The sequence below is a fragment of the Paramormyrops kingsleyae genome, chromosome 25 (assembly GCF_048594095.1).
Source record: "Paramormyrops kingsleyae isolate MSU_618 chromosome 25, PKINGS_0.4, whole genome shotgun sequence".
NCBI lineage: Eukaryota > Metazoa > Chordata > Actinopteri > Osteoglossiformes > Mormyridae > Paramormyrops > Paramormyrops kingsleyae.
This window is the reverse complement of record NC_132821.1, coordinates 9,097,887-9,119,940: the sequence shown is the minus strand read 5'-3', so window position 1 is coordinate 9,119,940 and position 22,054 is coordinate 9,097,887. Positions and strand designations below refer to the sequence as shown.

The following is a 22,054-nucleotide window of genomic DNA, read 5'->3' as shown; positions in this document are numbered from 1 at the left end:
GAGCCATCCTAAAGGAGTGCAGTTCAGCTGATTTCTTCACCGGGTTGAGACAGCGAAAACCTATTGTATTTCGTGCCTTTGTAGCGGACTTCCACTGCTACTCCGCGAGTGAGGCGTCTGGCAGGGGCTTTATGAGCTTACAGTGACTTTTGTGAATCCACGACGGTCTTTCTGCAATCTTCAGTGCGGTGGGTGTTGTCAGGAGTACTTGATATGGTCCGTCCCACCGGGGCGTAGTCCAATCCTTTCGTTGCAGGACTTTTATCAGTATCCAGTCTCCAGGCTTCACAGAATCCTGCAACACAGACACAGATGCTTCTGGCACATTACTAGGATGTTGAGCGCTTTGTTTAGCGAGCAGTCTGCTCATCCAATCCGCAAGCGTTTGCTCATGTCCCGCCTTCCCTACGTCAGTGGTTTCCCCTATCAACGGAAACGGTCTCCCGTATACTATTTCAAAGGGGGTCAGTCCACTGACCGCAGGCGTGATACGCATCCATAGTTTCACTAGTGACAAACATTCTGGCCATGGTCTGCCTGTTTCTTCCATGGTTTTCTTTAGCCTATTTTTTATTGTTCCATTAGTTCACTCCACTAGACCTGCACTCTGGGGGTGGTATGCGCAATGATTTTTTAGTGTGAATCCTAGTGCTTGTGAGCATAAGTCTAGTACTTTATTTACAAAATGTGAGCCGTTGTCTGATCGTATTATTTCGGGGATTCCATATGTCGGAAAGAATTGTCCCACTAAGCATTTAGCTACTGTGATTGCATCACAGTGTTTTGCTGGGTATATTTCTACCCACTTTGAAAAGGTATCTATTATTACCAAACAGTATTTTGCACCTTGTGACCACGTCAATTCTATGAAATCCATGTGTATTGCTTGAAACGGCTGCTCCGGCATGGGGAACTGGCCTCGCTTGGGTCTCATGTTCCCTTGTGCGTTATGTTTACAGCAAATCATGCACGCTCTGCAATAGTTTTTTGCAAAATCAGAAAAATTTATTGTGTAAAAGTGTTGTTGTATTATATGTACCATCCCTCCTGTTGAGACATGGGTTTTCCCATGGCTCACTAAAGCTGCTGTTTTATACAGACTCCGCGGAAGGACTGGCTTCCCGTCCACTTCATACACATTATCTTTTTCCTGTGCCCCCCTGTTAGTCCATCTCTGTTTTTCTGCCTTTGGGGCATTCTGCTGCGCGTCTCGTAGTACATCAGTTTCTATGAGGAAGAGCCCATCGCTCTCTTCGAGCGGTGCGCTTTGGGCTGCTTCCTTAGCCGTTTGATCAGCGAAAGCATTCCCTTTCGCTTCCTCAGTTTCATTGGCCTGATGCGTTTGCATTTGCAGAGTGCTAGTAGTTTTGGTTTCTGCACGACTTCTAACAGTCTTAGTAGCAATGCCGAATGAGTTAATGTGGTCCCTTGGGACGTCTTGAATCCTCTCGTTTTCCACACAGCGGCATGATGATGCACTGCTGAGAAAACGTACTGACTGTCTGTGTATATTGTAATTTCTTTCCCCTCATGTATTTCACAGGCTCGGATGACGGCATACAGTTCTGCAGCTTGTGCTGAACAGGTCGGCGGCAATGCCTTTGCTTCTATTACTTTGTCTTGGGTTACTACCGCATACCCTACTCTGTTTTTGCCATACTGATCTTTAGATGCAGACCCGTCCACGAATAGGACTGTAGTCTGGGGTATGGGCGTTTGAGAGATGTCAGCTCGGGGTTTTGTTTGTTCTTCTATTATGGTTTTACATGAATGCGCGTCTCCCTCTGCCTGAGACGGCAGGAGGGTGCTGGGGTTTAATGGTCCACACCTCTGCAAGGTTATATTGGGCTGTGAAAGCAGAAGTGAGACCAGGGTCAGGTGTCTAGCGTGCGTTAAGAAGGGTAGTGGTGTCTGGAGCAATATCAGCGATACGGCATGTGGTACTTTCAGGGTCAGGGGGTGGCATAACACTAGCTCTGCTGATATTTTCACTGCTTCCGCTGCTGCTGCACATGCTTGCAGACAGCCTGGAAACCCTGCTGCCACAGCGTCTAGTCGTTTAGAGTAGAACGCTAATGGTCTGTGTTTAGTTCCAAACGGTTGTGTTAAAACGGCTTTCATATACCCTTCTTGTGCATTTACGCATAGCATGAAAGGCAATTCATAATTTGGTAAGGCCAAGACTACATCTGTCTGCAGCATGTGTTTCAGTTTCTCAAATGCTGCCTCCCCCTTGGCGGTCCATTGTATTTGGTCTTTTAGTGTCATCTCCTTCCCATATATTAACTCCTGCAAAGGCTGTGCTAAGGTTGCATAGTCTGGTAACCATTCCCTACAGTAATTGCACAGTCCCAGGAAGGACATCATCTGTTGCTTTGTCCTTGGTTTAGGCGCCTCTCTAATCGCTTGCTTACGAGTTTCTAGGAGCGCCTTCCCTTCCCCCGTAAGATAATGACCTAAATATATGACCTTCTTCTGGCAATATTGTAGCTTTTCTTTCGAGGCCTTATGTCCTGTCTTGTACAAATGTTGGAGCACAGCCAAGGTCGTCTGCCGGCAATGTTCCTTAGTATCGGCTGCGACTAGGATATCATCCACGTACAACAATACTTGGCTGTGTTCCAGCACTGGGCACGTTTGCATAGAGAAGCGGAGGGCCATTGTGTACACATGTGGGCTTTCAGAAAAACCTTGTGGTAATCTAGTGTAAGTATATTTCTTCCCTTTGTAGGTGAACCCGAATAAATGTTGCGAGTCCTCATGTAGTGGCACTGAGAAAAAGGCATTACTCAAATCTATCACTGAGAACCACTTCTTATCTCCCGTGAGGGAGTTAAGCAGTAATAAATGCGGATTGGGAACATCTGGTGCCGCGTGCTGCACTATATTGTTTATGGGCCTTAAGTCCTGCACCATCCTCCACCTCCCCGTCTGGCCTTTTTGTACTGGAAAGATGGGGGTGTTGCAGGTGGCCTCGGGTGCTTCTCTTAGAATTCCTGACTTTAGCATATCTTGTATGACTGGCGCTATCCCTGCCTCGGCTTCAGGCTTCAACGGGTATTGCCTAACTATAGGTTCTTGTTGAGCTTTCAGTTTTACCTTATGTGGAGGGAATCCTTTCACTATCCCTACGTCCGTGGGGGAGGAGGACCACAACTCTTTCGGTATTTCCGCTAATTCTTCGTTTTCTACCGTTGGAGTTGCTGCTATTAATCAAGCTGGGTCCTCCATGTGGGCAGTGGGTGTTATGGGTACTCTCCACCCTAGGGGAAATCGCCAAATATTTTTCCCCTTATTATAACTCCATTCTGTCCCCGGCTGCGTCGTATATTTAAGTTTTGGGTGTGATGCGCAGCTCACAAACTGTCCCAAGTCTTCCCATTTGTGATTTAGGACCTGTCTAAAACAGCGGAATAATTCTCTCCCATTAAGGTGAGAGCTGGCCTGTAGTTCCGTCATAGCTGTCCAGAACTCAGGCACACCGTCCTCTGCGGCAGGGATGCCTTTCAGGGCGGCTGCCCTATCTTCTGCTGTCCATGGGCGGTAAACTAATATGGTGGCTGGTGGGGCTAAGCCATCTTCACCCAGGGCTACCCTTGGATTAGCCACTTCCACCATCGGGGCGAGAAGCTCATCTTCCTCATCTGATTCTATTGCATGCCACTGAACTCTCCGACTTTCAGGGTTTATGCGTTTTTGCAGTTGTGGATCTGTCGCCCTGGTTTCATGTAACCTTGGTCTCTCTCCCTCCGCTCCCTGAGCCGCTTGCAAAGGTGCAGGCTCGTTTTGATTATGATAGGGTGGTGGCTGTGGCCCTAGTGGCGCAGCCGCGGGCACATGCGGGGGAGCAGTGGGCGATGTCTCCTCATCTATTTTAACCAATGCTGCTTGTAACTTCCCTTTTTTGTTTTTCTGTTTCTCCTTCCTCGCTTTATCTCGGAGTTTGCTTTGCTCTAACCAAGCTTCAGACAGCATGTATTCTCCCTTCTTCTGTGCTTTATCTTTCTCTGAACGGCAACTGGCCAGTATATCTAATTTTAACTCGGTCTGCAGTTTTAGAATGTCCCCTGTATTCAGATTTCCAGGAAATTTATATCTTTTCTGCCATTTCCGATTACTCACGACTCCTGCTCCTACTTTGTATGCTTCCATAAATTTTTCCATCTCCCGCCAATTCTACTTTGCTCTGACTCTGTCCCATTTTGCCAAAAATAATAACTCCTAGGTGCAAGTCCCTGGCACGAGACCTCAGGAGGACACTGACACGGCCTTCTACTGTCTCATACGGAGGCAGCGGTATCAGTTTTCAGGGATGAAACCCGTCCTTTATCCCTTGGTCACCAGTATGTTGTTGCACCTGGGGCAGGCGTGTGGACCGTCTACCGGTCTTTCAACCCACTCCTGCTTCTATTTACGTTGCAACGTCGTGCTTCTCACCTGATCCTTCACGAAGTGCTTCTAGTTCTTGTCCGGAGGCCCATCAGACGTCGCCCCAGCCGCCGGGAACGGTCCTAACCACCGGCCTGTAGACGAATTCACGTCACAGGTCTTTCACACACTCTCTGTGAGTGAGACTGTCGACAGTTTTCGGTGTTGTTCGTCAGCGGACTGGTCGGCGTCCTCTGGTCTCCTCTCGGATCCGGCTCGAAGGACCAAGTTTTATGTTGGGGAGCAGGAGGAAAGCGCCGTAGCTTTGACCCCCTCTCACCGTTACCTATGTGGAGGAAGCGCTGTCGCTTGCCACTCCACACATGCACTTCTCGGACTCAGGAGTTATGAGACAGCACACTTCCTATCTTTTACTTGCGCAAGGGTGCCCACTCACTTAGATGCAACAGACAGTATCTGCGCCTCAGTTCAGTGTCACACCGGGCAGTCCCTTGGCTTCTTTATTTATACTTGGCGGGAGGGGCTTACATGGGGCGTAGTTTAAACTGTTAATACTGCTAGTACCTTTACAGACAAAGGTTTATCAGGAACCGCTACACAACCCAGGGTAGGCCTCCTTGGCCATGTTGACAAGCCTATTTCCCACCCAGAGTTATAGTTCCTGTTCTCTCATCCTTTGGCGTCTAGGGACCACTTCGTTCTGCCCTGTCTCTAGACGCAGGGGCTGATACATATATATTACATAATGCTAACACACATACTTAATATGATAAAAGTAATACATTTTCCACTCTAACATTATATATATTATTAAAAAAGTAAATATTAAGTAAGAATGAGAATATGAACAACCATGGGAATTATTTTTACAGTGAAAACAATTGGTATTAATTATATTGTATGTTCTTGAGTAATCGATAAAATCAGTATATGCAAGACATATCAATCTGTAATAGTGGAAAATATGTCCAGTTGATATGTCCAGTATGATCTAGGTCTGTGTGGTCAGACACTGTGCAATAAACAGAATTTTTAGGAACATGGCAAATGTTCACATTGCAGCATTGGAGTAGGTTCACTGTCACAACGCTGACCGGGGAAGCAGAGGCGAGGAGACATAGGATTGGGGAAATGCGGGGTTTAATGAGCAAAAGGAACACACACTAGCCGACTAGCGGTAAAGCAGAATTACAATACAATGACAGGACTGGAGAAACAAACGGAAACACGGACTAAATACAATGGACTAATGACAAGTTTGACAACAATCAGGAACAGCTGGTAAACACGGGGAATCCACACAGGGTTAACGAGGGGGCTTGGCACACGGAAGGAGCGGACGATCGGGGCATGACACTCACTGGAGAGCTTTGTCACAGATAACTTAACTGTCTCTAACAGCGTCTAACCGCACATTAAATAAAGTCCTGCATATTTTTCTGTTCTGAAATTCTGCCATGGCATGCACCAGTATGATGCTGGTGCAACTTTCCCAGGACCCTAGTCAAAAATATCTGCCACTCTGGTCGCGGAAAACAAGCGCTAACGGAAATATATGAAAAACAAGGGAGCGGTAGAAGATTTTTTGAAATTTGATGGGAATGGGACGGTACGGGAATGACATCCCACGGGACTGAACGGGATGGGAATGGTTTTTGAAAATTTGGCGGTTAAATTGGACGGGAACGGAAACCCTCCAACGCGAATGGGATGGGATGGGAACCAAAAACCTTTTCCGTGCCCATCCCTACTGTGAAATTCTCCCACCGGATAGCAACAATCTATTACTAAAATATATTATTAAATTCATTTGGTGGTGAGAAATAATGGACTGTTCAGTATTTATTTTTATGCATGCGGTATTGCAATCTATTTATAGACACTAATTAAGAGTCGTTGGTAGCAGAGGGTACGCGGCTGGAAAAAGTTTGGGAACCACTGCTCTAGTGGATTACAGAATACACTCACCTAAAGGATTATTAGGAACACCTGTTCAATTTCTCATTAATGCAATTATCTAATCAACCAATCACATGGCAGTTGCTTCAATACATTTAGGGGTGTGGTCCTGGTCAAGACAATCTCCTGAACTCCAAACTGAATGTCAGAATGGGAAAGAAAGGTGATTTAAGCAATTTTGAGCGTGGCATGGTTGTTGGTGCCAGACGGGCCGGTCTGAGTATTTCACAATCTGCTCAGTTACTGGGATTTTCACACACAACCATTTCTAGGGTTTACAAAGAATGGTGCAGCCTGTGCAGGCTGGTGGTGGTGTAATGGTGTGGGGGATGTTTTCTTGGCACACTTTAGGCCCCTTAGTGCCAATTGGGCATCGTTTAAATGCCACGGCCTACCTGAGCATTGTTTCTGACCATGTCCATCCCTTTATGACCACCATGTACCCATCCTCTGATGGCTACTTCCAGCAGGATAATGCACCATGTCACAAAGCTCAATCATTTCAAATTGGTTTCTTGAACATGACAATGAGTTCACTGTACTACAATGGCCCCCACAGTCACCAGATCTCAACCCAATAGAGCATCTTTGGGATGTGGTGGAACGGGAGCTTCGTGCCCTGGATGTGCATCCCACAAATCTCCATGAACTGCTAGATGCTAGCCTATCAATATGGGCCAACATTTCTAAATAATGCTTTCAGCACCTTGTTGAATCAATGCCACGTAGAATTGAGGCAGTTCTGAAGGCGAAAGGGGGTCAAACACCGCATTAGTATGGTGTTCCTAATAATCCTTTAGGTGAGTGTATTTCATATTGTTATTTAAAAGTTTGATAGTGTTTAAAGTTGAATTAAGACATACAGATTTGTTACATGTTACAGGTGTGCGAAATGTTATTTTACTCTCCAACAAACACCATTAAATTCACATCAGAAACAACCAACCCAGATAAATATGGGGGAAAATGGTTTATTTTATTTACATTATTTACAAATCCTTGAAGAAGAAAAAAAAAACAACAGAGTAAACAGCAGTTTCTCCTCAGGCTCCTCTTAAACTCTCGATAACCTGGTTGTCAAATAGTTGTCTTTTACTGGTAAGAAAGGATATTACAAAGTTATAACCATTGAAATACTTTAAAATATCTTGGTAATTTTCAGCTTTATTCATCATTCAAATATATATCAAATATCAAATATTAATCTTACCTCCAGTCATACTGTGGTCCACGCAGAAACATCTGCCTTGCTGCTTCTTCACACAGGGAGTGTACCCCTGCAAGAGCGTGTATTGTTGCCTGTAGCATAAAGATTGATTCAAACAAGTCAGTTATTAAATAAAATAAATCAAAACATGGCTTTTTAACAATTTTTAATAAGATAGTGACTACAATGTTATATTTAATGTGAAGAAATATGCATAAATAATTAATAAGTATCTATGCACTTCTGGTAGAAGCACATCCAGGATGAAAGAAATCTCATCCGTGAGTTGCCTGGCTTCAGCCGTATTCTTCACAATGCCAGACAGAAATGCAAAGACTTCATCCATCTGCTCATCATCCTCAAAATGAACCATCGGCTTTTGGGCTTTTTCTGTTTCCCATGGAGACTCCAACATTCCTGTGCAGATGGCCTGGAAATGAATGAGAGGTGGTCAAATAAGGGGGATGTTACACCAGTAATACTGCAAAAACCTAATAACAGTTTATATGAAGATTAATAAAAAGTAAATTAAATTAAATAATTTCCATCTTGGCTACACTTACTTCAACTTGTTGTCGTACATTATAGTTCTTAGTAATGTATCCAGTAAGCACAGAACAGTCTTGCTTCGGCTTTTGTTGGACTTCATGGGCTCGTTCCTGTTGTTAAAGGAGTGATGGATAATTACAAAGTGTGCTTCAATAAACAGGGATTAATTTAACTATGTTATAATGCAGATAGCTACTGACTTCCAGCCTCTGAATGTAGAGATCTGAAGTGAAACTGACTGGTGCCTCATCAGCCTACAAAACAGATATTGAATTAATTACTACATAAACATTTCTTCTTTTCTTTCCAGTGCCTGTTTATTAGGAGAGCATTGCAGTACCATACCAACTTTTGCAAACATGATCATCTTTATATAAAAACATGTTATCTGCTGTTGCTAGTATAGTACAGGTATGATAAAATGGATAAAAAAAAGAATTCACCAAATCAGATTCATCACTACTGAGTACTATGCTGGCAGTCTTCTTTAGGGCTGGTTCTTCATCTGTTTCCTGTTTCAAAAAGACATGTAGTGTGACTCTATGGTCAAATCTCGACCCTCTACACTTACATTGATACGCAACACAAAATACTTACCTTTTGTCTTTCAGCTCTCCTTTTCTTCCTGTCTCCCTCTCTACTTTCCTGTGACCTATCATTTCACAGTAAAAACCCAAATAAGCATCCAGCGTCATAGCTGGCACACATCATGTAGTGTCAAAATGAATACATACAGCATAGGGAAGTTCCTCAGAAGTACTAAGCACCACCATTTTCTGATTTTGTGCATGTCCATCTGCAGAAACAAAATTTTCAGTTTTTGAAGGACTACGTGAACTGGTAAAGCACACTTCACTTGAATTGCCCACAACATACCTCAGTAAAATCAAACTGTGCTCCCGTCACAAATTGTAGTGGTACAAAAGGGGCAGTGAAAGTGGGTGTGTTTTCTGCAGTTTAATCCACACTTTACTATGGTAAACTCTGAAATGGAGAAAAATGTAATTTGAAACATTTTACCAAAATGGCCATTTTTTTGATATACTGTATTTCAGTGCTCAAACAGGTCATTTATAGGAAAATTTCTTTTACAAGTTTATATAGACACTTTCTGGTTGTTATTTACTCATAAGATGCAGTAATTTGATTATTAGCCATGGCATCTTGGTGGAACATGTATCTATTATGAGTCCTCTGCTCTCAGATCATTACTTGTTAACGTTTGAAATTTGGTTTATAGTGGGGTACCGCAGGGTTCAATATTAGGACCACTATTGTTCCTAATTTACATTAATGATATTGACACGAATACATACAGTAAACTGGTTAAATTTGCAGACGACACTAAGGTGGGCGGGGTAGCAGATACTAATCTAGCAGCAGAGAGGCTTCAACGGGATCTGGATTTAATTAGCGAATGGGCTGATACTTGGCAGATGAAATTTAACACAGATAAATGTAAGGTAATCCATGCAGGGAGCAGAAATATACAGTACAGATATTTTATGGGTTCCACTGAAATAAAGGTAGCTGATTACGAGAAAGATCTCGGTATGTATGTTGATGCTTCCATGTCCCACTCTCGCCAATGTGGGGAAGCAATAAAAAAGACGAACAGAATGTTGGGTTATATCTCTAGATGTGTGGAGTTTAAGTCAAGGGAGGTGATGTTACACTTATATAATTCCTTGGTAAGACCCCACCTAGAATACTGTGTGCAGGTTTGGTCACCATACCTCAAGAAGGACATTGCTGCCTTAGAAAAGGTGCAACGAAGAGCTACGAGAATGATTCCTGGTCTTAGAGGAATGTCTTACGAGGAGAGGTTAGCGGAACTGAATCTGTTCAGCCTTGAGCAAAGGAGACTAAGGGGGGATATGATTCAGGTCTATAAGATTCTAACGGGTCTGGATGCTGTTCAGCCAAATGACTATTTCAATATTAGTCTAAATACTAGAACTCGTGGCCATAAGTGGAAATTAGCGGGAAAACATTTTAAAACAAATTTGAGGAAGCACTTCTTTACACAGCGTGTAGTCAGAGTATGGAATAGTCTTCCTGCTATTGTAGTGGAAGCTAAAACCATGGGTTCCTTTAAATCAGAGCTAGATAAGATTTTAACAACTCTGAGCTATTAGCTAAGTTCTCCCCAAACGAGCTTGATAGGCCGAATGGCCTCCTCTCGTTTGTAAATTTCTTATGTTCTTATGTTCTTAAATCCAGTATAGCTCCAAAGTACAGAATCAGACGTTCCATTGCCTCAGTAACTACAACAACATTTATGAAACAACTTCCACAGTCCTTCAGCCTTACATCTGAAGCATCATGTATAAATGAACTTGAACAGGCGACTGCAAACATGGATAAATCCCTTCGTAGCACACTAGATCTTGTAGCTCCACTTAAGAAGATAAAGCATAGAGATAAGAAACCTGCCCCCTGGTACTCTGATCATACACGTGAACTCAAACAGGCAAGCTAGAGCGCAAATGGTGCTCAACTAAATTAGAAGTTTTCAAATCTGCATGGAAAGAGAGCCTGTCTAAATACAGACAAGCACTAGTGATTGCTAGGTCTGTGTATCTCTCCAGATTAATAGACGGGAACAAAACCAATCCAAAATTCCTATTTGAATCCGTGGCTAGGTTAACACAGAATTCTCCATTAAACACGCAAGTCCCACAATCTCTTAAGAGTAATGACTTTATTACATTCTTTAATGGTAAAATAACTAAGATTAGACAGACCATCCAGTGCACGTCCTTATAGCTACCTATGACTGCCAGACTCCTGCTAGTCTTATGCCTATCAATAATGAGACTTTTGAATCTTTCATTCCTATAAAACACTCAGAACTCCTGACCTTAATTTTCTCCTGTAAATCCTCTACAAGCCTCATAGACCCAATTCCTGCAAAATTCTTCAAGGAAATTGCACCGCAGATTAGCAATACCCTGTTAAATGTGTTATCCAAGCTTAAGAGTTTATGTTCCAAAACCTTTTAAAATGGCTGTTATTAGACCTGTCCTAAAGAAACCAAATTTTGAACCTAGTGTTCTAGGAAACTATAGACCTATCTCAAATCTTCCTTTCATTTCAAAGATCATGGAAAAGGTTGTAGTTCGTCAGTTGTCTTCTTTCCTACAAAAAAATAATACTAATGAATTATATCAGTCTGGCTTTAGACCAAACCATAACACAGAAACTGCTCTAGTCAAAGTAATGAATGATTTACTTATGGCTTCTGACCGTGGCTTTATATCGCTGTTGGTATTACTAGATTTAACTGCAGCATTTGATACTGTGGACCATAATATCCTCTTGGACCGATTAGAAAGTGTGGTTGGCATTACAGGGACAGCACTCTCTTGGTTCCGCTCATATTTAACTGATCGCTATCAGTATGCACATGTGAACAACGAACCATCCAAGGCCACCAAAGTCACATACGGTGTCCCACAGGGATCAGTACTGGGCCCACTACTGTTTACCCTATACATGCTACCGCTTGGTAACATTATTAGAAATCATGGTGTTGGGTTTCATTGTTATGCAGATGATACATATATATATCATCATATATATATATATATCTGTTAACCCTGATGATACATCACTCCTATCTCGGTTAGAAGACTGTCTGTTAGATATCCGGTGTTGGATGGCAAAAAAATTCCTAATCTTAAACACAGAAAAAACAGAAGTACTGGTGATTGGTCCCAAAGTTGCAAGAAATAAGTTTCACCACCTCAGCATTAGTGGCCTTCCTACACAACCTAACACAGTGGTTAGAAATCTTGGTCTTCTAGTTGATTCAGATCTATGTTTTGATGCTCACATAAGAAGTATTACTAGAACTGCGTTTTATTATCTACGAAACATAGCCAAGCTTCGTAAGATGCTCTCACTTCGTGATGCAGAAAAATTAATACATGCCTTTGTAACTTCCAGACTGGACTACTGTAATGCCCTCCTTTCTGGTTGCCCGTCTGGATCCTTACATAAACTTCAGCTGGTACAGAATGCAGCAGCCAGAGTTCTCACAAACACTAAAAAATTTGATCACATCACACCAGTCTTATCCTCCCTTCATTGGTTACCAATTAAGTCTCGGATTGACTATAAAATACTGCTATTAACCTATAAAGCACTGAATGGCCTTGCACCAGAATACCTTAGTGATCTGCTGACCACATACAACCCCCCACGCTTGCTTTGATCTCAAGGTGCGGGATATCTGTTAGTACCTAGGGTAGAAAGAGCTACGGCAGGCTGCAGAGCTTTCTCCTACAGAGCTCCTCAGCTGTGGAACGGTCTTCCCCCGGATGTGCGGGTTTCAGGCTCACTCTCAATATTCAAGTCTAGACTAAAAACACACCTGTTTAGTTTAGCTTATAGGGACACTAGTTCTAACTCTAGCTAACTTCTCACTCCCAGTTAAACCTATAGTGTGAGGTGTAGAGCTGGGTGGGGATCGGTGCCATTGGCATTGGATAAACTGAATTGACAGTGCTGTCACTCTAGCTTCACAATTGCTTGTGGGATTGGAGTGCTGACATTTCAGGGACTCCCCATGCCTGCATTCCCATCTGCCTCTCCCTCCTACTTATGCTGCCATAGCCATATCTGCCGGAGCATTGCACTTCATATTGCACTCATCTACCTTTTAGCACTGCCTATAGTCTCCCTTACTTTGACTAATTGCATTTTTCCCCCCCTACTTCTCCTGGGGGGTGCTGCCTGGAGACCTCAATCTATCAAGATGTCCAGCACACCCTGCTACATGTGACGTCGCCTCTAGCAATGACGTCCGTGCATCCAGCTCGCCGTGCTGCCCGTGTCATCTTCCATGTATGACCCGCTCCCTGCCTTCTGGTTGCCTGGCGATTGGAGGGAGCATTGGCACCGGCTTGCCATCTCCCCCCTGCTCACCGTTTGTGTCACAGATTTAACTGTATTTGACTCTCCCTGCCGGCCCCTAGAGGATGGGCTCCCCCTTTGAGTCTGGTCCCTCCCAAGGTTTCTTCCTTGTAGGTAGTTTTTCCTTGCCACTGTTGCCTATGGCTTACTCACTGGGGGCTTTGGGTGGGGATGCTGTAAAGCGCTTTGAGACAATGTAATGTTGTGATAATGTGCGATACAAAAATAAATTTGTTTGTTTGTTTGTTGTAAGCATGCTTTATTTTTTCCACCAAAAGACATATAATTATAAATAACAACTGAGATCTTTCAGTTTATATGCCAGTGGAATCATTACAATATAATGTGCATCAAGGGAATTTCTCATTAAGTTAACAAGAAAAGTGCAGTCAAAGTACACCAATTTTCATTTGTTGTTCCTTAGCAGATCATTTGTTCAAATATGCATACCTTAATGTTTAACACGGCATGGTTCTGCACATGTATTGTAACCCTGTGTTCTTCTGCAGACATATAGTGGCAGAACAGGCAGTGAAGCTGTCCAGCCTTATAATAAGTGCAAGGCTGTCGGCTGATAGATATGGAAATGTGTCTCTGTAAGAAAGGAAGGGGCAGTGTTGTCATAATTCATATATTTTAACACGGATGAAAAACAGATCAATGCATAGATAAGCATCATTTAAGAAATGTAAATATACATTATAATTTGGTTTTAAAAATTGTCCGATGGAACATTTGGTATAGTGTTCTGCACATACTGCGGTTACAATTTAATACTTTTCACCGAAGCACAAACAGCCAATACAGCAGATGTTGAAGTATAAGTTTAAGTTAAAACTAAGCAAGGTTTTTCCTTACAGTTCCTTAACATGCATTTCTTTATTCCAGTGCCACACATTTCTTTGTTTCATCTAGGTCAAAAAACAAGCATTTTAGGCTTTAATTTGGCATTTAATTTCTGCTTACCTCTGACAGGTTATCCATCGTAACGCGAAAACTGTTGCTTTCCCGCATTCTTGTTGGACTCATGCAACTTGTTTCAACTATCGCCACCTGCAGTATCGGAGTGTATGGGTATTTCACCATATAAGGCCACTGCGTGACATCTCGCTCCGCCCACATCTCGCCCCGCCCCATCCCGCAGGCTGCAGCGAAGTGTACTTGAGTGATTCTGGGGGACTCTGAGACGGAATTTCCTCTGTGTTTTTGTTGCGAAACGTAGGTGCGATAGCAACAGTCACCACAAGGTCTGACTACGGTATATAAAAAGGAATTTTAAATCTGCATACAAAATGTTTTTACATCACTGAATAAAAAAGCTATTAAACGTTTTAAATCTGCAGAGAATTTAAGATTTTTATACAAGCCTCCATTTAGATACATAACATTTGCCCTCTCCCTTTTTTTCCTACATTCTTTATTTTTCCTCTCCATTCTTCTCTTTCCACTAATATAAAAGTATATGAGACTGTCTGCTGAATTATTTCATTATGCACTCTCTGTTGTTTGCGCTTATGCACCAAACGGCAGTTCAAAATACCCACCCTTTTTGGAGTCCTTGGAAGGGGTGTTGGAGAGCGCTCCTCCCGGGGACTCTCTTGTTCTGCTGGGGGACTTCAATGTACACGTGGGCAATGACAGTGAGACCAGTTCAGCCTCAAGCAAAGGAGACTGAGGGGGGACATGATCCAGGTCTATAAGATTCTAACAGGTTTGGATGCTGTTCAACCGAATAGTTACTTCAGCATTAGTTCCAATACAAGAACTCGTGGCCATAGGTGGAAATTAGCGGGAGAACATTTCAAACTGGATTTAAGGAAGCACTTCTTTACAGAGCGTGTAGTCAGAGTATGGAATAGTCTTCCTGATAACGTAGTGCAAGCTGAATCCTTGGGTTCCTTTAAATCAGAGCTAGATAAGATTTTAACAACTCTGAGCTATTAGTTAAGTTCTCCCCAAGCGAGCTCGATGGGCCGAATGGCCTCCTCTCGTTTGTATAGTTCTTATGTTCTTATGTGATTGGGAGGAACGGCCCCCCCGATCTGAACCCGAGTGGTGTTTTGTTGTTGGGTTTCTGTGCTCGTCACGGATTGTCCATAATGAACACCATGTTCAAGCATAAGGGTGTCCATATGTGCACTTGGCACAAGGACACCCTAGGCCGCAGTTCAATGATCGACTTTGCGATCGTGTCATCGGACTTGCGGCCGCATGTATTGGACACTCGGGTGAGGAGAGGGGCGGAGCTGTAAACCGATCACCACCTGGTGGTGGGTTGGCTCTGCTGGTGGGGGAGGAAGCCAGTCAGACCCAAGTGTATAGTGTGGGTCTGTGGGGAACATCTGCGGCTAAGCTGAACGCGGCTTCGGCGGTCACTGAGGCAAAAACTCGGGTATGGGAGGAGTTTGGCGAGGCCATGGAGAATGACTTCCGGATGGCTTAGAGGAGATTCTGGTCCACCATCCGGCGTCTCAGGGCGGGAAAGCGGTGCAGCATCAACACTGTTTATGGTGGGGACGGTGCGCTGCTGACCTCAGCTCGGGACGTTGTGGGTTGGTGGAAGGAATACTTCGAAGACCTCTTCAATCCCACTGACACGTCTTCCAATGAGGAAGCAGAGTCTGGGGTCTTGGGGGTGGACTCACATATCTCTGGGGCAGAGGTCGCTGAGGTGGTTAAAAAGCTCCTCGGTGGCCGGGCCCCGGGGGTGGATGAGATCCGCCCGGAGCTCCTCAAGGCTCTGGAAGTTGCGGGGCTGTCTTGGTTGACATGCATCTGCGGCATCACGTGGACATCGGGGGCGGTGCCTCTGGCTTGGCAGACCAGGCTGGTGGTCCCCATCTTCAAGAAGGGGGACCGGAGGGTGTGTTCCAACTATAGGGGGATCACACTCCTCAGCCTCCCTGGTTAAGGTCTATTCGGGGGTGCTGGAGAGGAAGGTCTGTCGGATAGTCGAACCTCGGATTCAGGAGGATCAGTGCGGTTTTCGCCCTGGCCGTGGAACAGTGGACCAGCTCTATACTTTCTGCTTGTTTGGAACACAGTTGAATTGGTTACTTCCACGAGAAGACATTGTTGTTGTTGAGACCTCTCACTACTTGTTGCATTGGTATAGTTGTCGCTGTTCTGCGTCATGTGTAGGCCTTGAAGTTATTGGCAATTAGATGCGTCTGTGGCTTGGATTTACGTGTCAGCGAACTTAAAAGAAATTGTTGCTCCTATTGACTGTTTTATGTTGGAAGTTTGATGCTCGTTGTTTTGACCGCTTAAAATGAGTGGATCAAAGGCTGGTTCTACTGATGGGAAATCTGGAAAGGATAAAAGACTAATCGTCCTTCCCGAGAAAGCTCTTGTAAACAAAATTGAAGTCATCCAGATAGAATTAAAAAGGGATGTAAACAAAATGAAGAAGGTAATAACGTCTCTCAAGGAGTTAATGAAGAATGATAAAAATGTTTTACTAGTTAAATCACAGTTTGATGAATTAACTCAGTTGTTTAAGAATGCCAGTATATTGCACGAATCTCTGCTGCATATAATGCCATCCGACGAGAAAGATAATCAAACTATATGGTTCTCAAGCATTATTAAGTATAACAGAGGTTTTATCGAGGATGTTAAAATATGGCTTTCTGAAGTTGGTAAATGTTCAAGCAGGCCTGTAGGGTCAACATTTGCTTCAGTGCAACCCCTGGAAACTCCATTAGGAGGAGAAATGGGGGCTCAGGAGAACATAGAGAGAAGATTGAGGTTCCTTTTCTATCTTCAGCATGATGTCCAGGATGATGTATTGCCATCTGATAGCGTTTCAAATCAAGGCAGTAGGTCAAGCTCAAGGATATCTACAACGTCATCTGCACGTCTAAGAGCAGAGGCTGAAATGGCTGCCTTGCTTGCACGCCAACGTATGCTTAAGGATAAGCATACTCTTGAAGAACAGGAGGAGCAACTGAGGAGAAAGAAAGAACAACTTCAGCTTGAAGCAGATATAGCTGCAACTGTTGCAAAGGTGAATGTGCTGAGAACTGGATCCACTGCGCGAAGTGCTTCTTTACGGAAAACAGACGGAATGGAATCATATTTTAAAGCCAAGGAGAAGACTCTTGAAATTCTTATTGCTGATGCAGAGACCTTTGTGCTGCAGAAACTTAATGGAAATACAAAGGGGAATGCAAATACTGGAAATGTAGCGCCAAGGGAAAATATGGTCCAACAAAATGTGAAAAGGGATAAGTCTGTACACCTCTCCTTAAGGGGCCTTCAAACTCCTTAAGACAATGTAGCACAATTCCACATTTGCCATTGGAACAACGAACTTCGCACCCTATATCCAGTGAGAATCAATATGTGTTATCCATTATGGAGAAGCAGAATGAACAAACTAGTATGTTGGTTCATCAGCAAAATCTTTCATCTTTATTTAGAAGAGAAATTCCAAGTCTTCGATGGCAATCCTTTGCACTTTCATGCTTTTATGCACTCATTTGAACAGGTCATAGAGACAAGGACTGGTGATGCTGACGACTGCCTGCATTACCTTGCACAGTACACCAGGGGGTAGCCCAACAAGCTTGTCAAGAGCTGTCAACATATGTCTGGCGGTGCTGGATATGCAAAGGCAGAGACCTTGCTGTACGAAAACTTTGGAAATGAGCACGTCATTGCATCTGCTTACTTGGACAAAGTCCACTCATGGCCATTGATTAGATCAGGAGATGGAAAGGCTCTTCAGGCATATACTGTCTTTTCTTGCGAGGGTTTTGCAACGCAATGGAAGAAGTTCATGGTCTTTCTGAATTAAATACTCCTGCTAATATGCTTGCTGTGATTAAAAGATTGCCTTATAAGTCGAAAGACAAATGGCGAACAGTGGCGTGTGATATTCAGGAGAGGCAGCACCAAAGAGCTGTGTTCATTGACTTGGTTGTCTTCCTTGAGCGGCAAGTTAAAATCATCACAGATCCTGTCTTTGGAATTTTCTGTGACACTTCACTGACACATGTAACAGCCATGGACGCCGACAGAGGGAAATGTTCTCTTCGTCCACGGGCTAAAAGAAGTAGCTTTGGTACAACTGTCACTGCTGTTGAAGGAAAAAATCAAACAGAGATTTGAGATGGTCATACTTCTACAAGGACTTGTTTGTTCTGTAAAGGCAGACACACACTTGAGTCATGTACTCTGCTTGACAAGAAGCCTCATAATGAGAAGATTTCCTTTCTTAAAAGGAATGGCATCTGTTTTGGCTGCTTGTGTACTGGGCACATCAGTAAAGAATGTAGAAAACGTCTTTTATGTAAAATCTGTGGTTTCAGACATCCAAGTGTGCTCCATATCCTCCACAACGAGAAGAATGAGGCCAAGCCTGACAGTGAGGTAGACAGCACTCCTGTTACAGTCCAGACCAGTGGTCTTACTGGGGCCGGTGAACAAGACTGCAAGCTTGCCATTGTACCAGTTAAAGTGAAGTCAAGGAAAGGTCAAAGAACAGTGGAAACGTATGCCTTCCTGGATCAGGGGAGCTCAGCGTCTTTTTGTACAGTGGGTCTTATGGATAAGCTGAATCTCTCTGGGAGGAAGACAAAGATTCTCTTGCGCACCATGGGACAAGAGAAAGTGGTGGACAGTTTCATTGTGCCCGACCTGGAGGTGGCTGGATTGGACAGTGATACAACAACAACAACAACAAATTTATTTTTGTATAGCGCATTATCACAACATTACATTGTCCCAAAGCGCTTTACAGCATCCCCACCCAAAGCCCCCAGTGTGTAAGCCATAGGTGACAGTGGCAAGGAAAAACTCCCTAGAAGGAAGAAACCTTGGGAGGGACCAGACTCAGAGGGGGAGCCCATCCTCCAGGGGCCGGCAGGGAGAGTCAAATACAGTTAAGTCTGAAACACAAATGGGGAGCAGGGGGGAGATGACAAGCCGGTGCCACCACTCCCTCCAATTGCCAGGCAGCGGGTCATACAAGGAAGATGACACAGGCGAAGATGACACAGGCAGAACGGCGAGCTGGATGTACGGTCGTCATTGGTAGTGGCGACGTCACATGTTGCAGGGTGTCCTGGACATCTTGATAGATTGAGGGCTCCAGGCAGCACCACCCAGGAGAAGGTGGTGGAAATAAATGCAATTAGTCAAAGTAAGGGAGACTATAGGCAGTGCTAAAAGTTAGATGAGTGCAATATGAAGTGCAATGCTCCGGCAGATATGGCTATGGCAGCATAAGTAGGAGGGAGAGGCAGGTGGGAATGCAGGCATGGGGAGTCCCTGAAATGTCAGCACTCCAATCCCACAAGCAATTGTGAAGCTAGAGTGACAGCACTGTCAATTCAGTTTATCCAAAGCCAATGGCACCGATCCCCACCCAGCTCTACACCTCACACTATAGGTTTAACTGGGAGTGAGAAGTTAGCTAGAGCTAGAACTAGTGTCCCTATAAGCTAAACTAAATAGGTGTGTTTTTAGTCTAGACTTGAATATTGAAAGTGAGCCTGAAACCCGCACATCCAGTGGAAGACCGTTCCACAGCTGAGGAGCTGTATAGGAGAAAGCTCTGCAGCCTGCCGAAGATCTTTCTACCCTAGGTACTAACAGATATCCCGCACCTTGAGAACGAAGCAAGCGTGGGGGATTGTATGTGGTCAGCAGATTATTAAGGTAGTCTGGTGCAAGGCCATTCAGTGCTTTATAGGTTAACAGCAGTATTTTATAGTCAATCCGAGACTTAACTGGTAACCAATGAAGGGAGGATAAGACTAGTGTGATGTGATCAAATTTTTTAGTGTTTGTGAGAACTCTGGCTGCCGCATTTTGTACCAGCTGAAGTTTATGTAAGGATCCAGACGGGCAACCAGAAAGGAGGGCATTACAGTAGTCTAGTCTGGTAGTTACGAAGGCATGTATTAATTTTTCTGCATCACGAAGTGAGAGCATCTTACGAAGCTTGGCTATGTTTCGTAGATGATAAAACGCAGTTCTAGTAATACTTCTTATGTGAGCATCAAAACATAGATCTGAATCTACTAGAAGACCAACATTTCTAACCACTGTGTTAGGTTGTGTAGGAAGGCCACTAATGCTGAGGTGGTGAAACTTATTTCTTGCAGCCTTGGGACCAATCACCAGTACTTCTGTTTTTTCTGTGTTTAACATTAGAAATTTTTTTGCCATCCAGCACCGAATATCTAACAGACAATCTTCTAACCGAGATAGGAGTGATGTATCATCAGGGTTAACAGATATATATATAACTGTGTATCATCTGCATAACAATGAAACCCAACACCATGTTTTCTAATAATGTTACCAAGCGGTAGCATGTATAGGGTAAACAGTAGTGGGCCCAGTACTGATCCCTGTGGGACACCGTATGTGACTTTGGTGGCTTTGGTTGATTCGTTGTTCACATGTGCATACTGATAGCGATCAGTTAAATATGAGCGGAACCAAGAGAGTGCTGTCCCTGTAATGCCAACTACACCTTCTAACCGGTCCAAGAGGATATTATGGTCCACAGTATCAAATGCTGCAGTTAAATCTAGTAATACCAACAGCGATATCAAGCCACGGTCAGAAGCCATAAGTAAATCATTCATTACTTTGACTAGAGCAGTTTCTGTGCTATGGTTTCGTCTAAAGCCAGACTGATATAATTCATTAATATTATTTTTTTGTAGGAAAGTAGACAACTGACGAACCACAACCTTTTCCATGATCTTTGAAATGAAAGGAAGATTTGAGATTGGTCTATAGTTTCCTAAAACACTAGGTTCAAGATTTGGTTTCTTTAGAACGGGTCTAATAACAGCCAATTTAAAAGGTTTAGGAACATATCCAAGCTTAAGAGAAGAGTTTAACACATTTAACAGCGTATTGCTAATCTGTGGTGCGATTTCCTTGAAAAATTTTGTAGGAATTGGGTCTATGAGGCTTGTAGAGGATTTACAGGAGGAAATTAAGCTCAGGAGTTCTGGATGTTTTATAGGAATGAAAGATTCAAAAGTCTCATTATTGATAGGCATACAGTAAGACTAGCAGGAGTCTGGCAGTTATAGGTAGCTAAGGACGTGCACTGGATGGTCTGTCTAATCTTAGTTATTTTACCATTAAAGAATGTAATAAAGTCTCAGTGATGTCTACTGTGAAATGCCTGACCTTTTCACACAGTACAGAATGCCTGTTAGCGTGTACAACATCCCAAGACAACAGGACCTGGATGGCTGGCCACACTTGAAGCACATTTGTCTGCCTGAGATACAAGCGCAAGTGGAGCTTTTGATTGGCATGAATATGCCTAGAGCCCTAGAGCCAATAGAAGTTGTCCGGAGTGTGGATGATGGGCCTTTCGCTTGGTTGGACAGTGAATGGGCCACTTGGCAGAGAATGCTGTGCAAGACCAGGGTGTCAGTCTGTGGTTACCGGCAATAGAATTACTGCGGTTATGCTTGATGAACTATGGAAACAGCAGATGAAGATGGACTGCGGTCTTGTCTGGGACGTCACCATCCAGGGTCACGGGGTGGGTCCGAAGGAGCTGATCGAACGCTGCCTGGACATCCATCTGTTGGTTGGATGCCAGGGCAGCATCCCGTGCGGCACCACGGGCAGAACAGCTGGGTCCTTCCTCTGCGGAATCAGCGCTGAGATAAAAAAAACAAAAAAAAAAACACAAAAGTTTAAGGTTAGTGTTCAGTGGTGAGGGCTTTGGTTGTGTGTCTTGATGTTGGTAAGTGTGTTGACAAACAGAAAACATGCCTACCTGGACTGGATCCAGCTTGTATCTAAAATACAAAAATACATTTATTAATACGTCTCACACAACACCTGACAACTGAGGGAATTTTATAAGGGGAAATAAAGGGAATGATTCTATAAGGCTGTAACTAATCAAAACGAGAACTGACTGGCGCGCCGGCAAGGCAAGGTTACCTAATCGGAACAGATAGGGGGGGGCTACAGAGAACATCAGCGGCCCCTACTTATCTTTTTGCCTTCCAGAAGGACAACTACGAACCGACTAAC

General features: G+C 43.7%; 2 long non-coding RNA genes across 2 annotated transcripts; both read right to left on the bottom strand.

Moving 5' to 3' along the window:
* Positions 1–7,558: 7,558 nt before the first annotated feature.
* Positions 7,559–8,837, bottom strand: LOC140582853 (uncharacterized). Its single transcript, XR_011985642.1, has 6 exons — positions 8,702–8,837; positions 8,548–8,616; positions 8,305–8,358; positions 8,119–8,214; positions 7,797–7,985; positions 7,559–7,647 (listed from the first exon to the last, which is right to left on the bottom strand). It is a non-coding gene; the product is annotated as an uncharacterized lncRNA (long non-coding RNA).
* Positions 8,837–14,659, bottom strand: LOC140582854 (uncharacterized). The gene is made up of 4 exons (XR_011985643.1): positions 13,991–14,659; positions 13,475–13,618; positions 8,981–9,088; positions 8,837–8,900 (listed from the first exon to the last, which is right to left on the bottom strand). It is a non-coding gene; the product is annotated as an uncharacterized lncRNA (long non-coding RNA).
* Positions 14,660–22,054: the final 7,395 nt, after the last annotated feature.